A 1,303-nucleotide genomic window follows, 5' to 3' on the forward strand; every position below is an offset into this window, starting at 1 on the left:
GAAGGAATTTGGTTCACCAATGTGCTAAGATGTGCACATTTGCCAACTATCGGCACATGAGAGTTTCAATACGCTTTAACAGATCAAGTGCGGAGTATAGATATAAGGTAAACGTTATTGTAATTTAGGGATTTTGCTGTGGAAGGGAGTTTCCCGTGAAAGGGAGTTTCGCCCCGTTTTGAAATGGGGGGAAACTCCCCTCCACAGAATTTCCCTTCCTCGACTAACTCCCTTTCCCGGCACAAGAGAACTTAGCCAACGTTGAAAATCGCAAACCAACGCCCCCCCCCCCCCCCCCAAAAAAAAACCCCAGCCCTGTCCGAAGACCGCAACCATTCTTATCACCAATCATGGTTTCTTTCTGATTCAAAGCTATGAAAGGTAAAAGTAATACGTAGCCCGTTGATGATGTCTTCGTAATAATTAGTATATCTTTTTGTATTGGTTACAGGAGACGGACAGCTGTCGTATTTCGAGCTGCTTCACTCCCCGTATGTCCTGTCGCCACGTAAGTAACAAATGCTTATACCCCTGTCACATTTGGCGAAAATCGATCGGACAACGAGTCTGAGGCAATCGCCCGAGCCTCGCTTATAGTAATAACTTTATTACACAACAATTGTACAAGGTACAAAGTATGGCTTATATGTGACAGGTGAAGAATACGCGCAACCCTCGATCTTAAATCTGGCCGATCTTCCATCGATATGCCCGAAGATCGTGGATAATGTGACAGGGTATCATTGCTCGGTCACATAGGTCGTGCGATCGTCGTACGAATTTGATCGCATAAGGTATTCAAGCAAGCCGTGACAGAACCAACTACCGACATGGATCCAAAACTGCATTTTGTGCACCAATTAAGCAAGGCAGGAGACATACATCTCTGTCCTCCAAATCGCCCGAAGTTAGCGATTGTCAGTAGTATACAGCACATAAGACGAAGTCTTTTCTTCGGGTGGCGCATGCTTAGCCTAACAGGTGCTTACAATTATGACGGTTGAACATCGAGGTAATAAGATACGCAAAATGGCAATTACTCAAGAAACTGGATACGATTTCGGAAACAGTCAGACGTTTCAGATAGCACCCGTTATCTTTCGTCAGTGACACTGAGCATTACATCGATTATCTTTTGTTAGTGGCTCAGAGAGAGTCACAGTGTCACTCACTATAGACATGATAGATAGTTGATTCTACCTGAAACGTCTGACCGTTTTCAAAACAATATCCAGTTGCTTGAGTAACTGCTATCTGGCGTACAAAAGATGTTTATAATTATTTCACCTGACGTGTGCAGCCT

General features: G+C 44.1%; 1 protein-coding gene across 1 annotated transcript in view; it reads left to right on the top strand.

Moving 5' to 3' along the window:
- LOC118412912 (trichohyalin-like) overlaps positions 1-1,303 on the top strand; it is a gene marked incomplete in the record, with an annotated part of 4,543 nt that overhangs the window by 600 nt on the left and 2,640 nt on the right.

Source organism: Branchiostoma floridae, chromosome 4, assembly GCF_000003815.2.
Source record: "Branchiostoma floridae strain S238N-H82 chromosome 4, Bfl_VNyyK, whole genome shotgun sequence".
NCBI lineage: Eukaryota > Metazoa > Chordata > Leptocardii > Amphioxiformes > Branchiostomatidae > Branchiostoma > Branchiostoma floridae.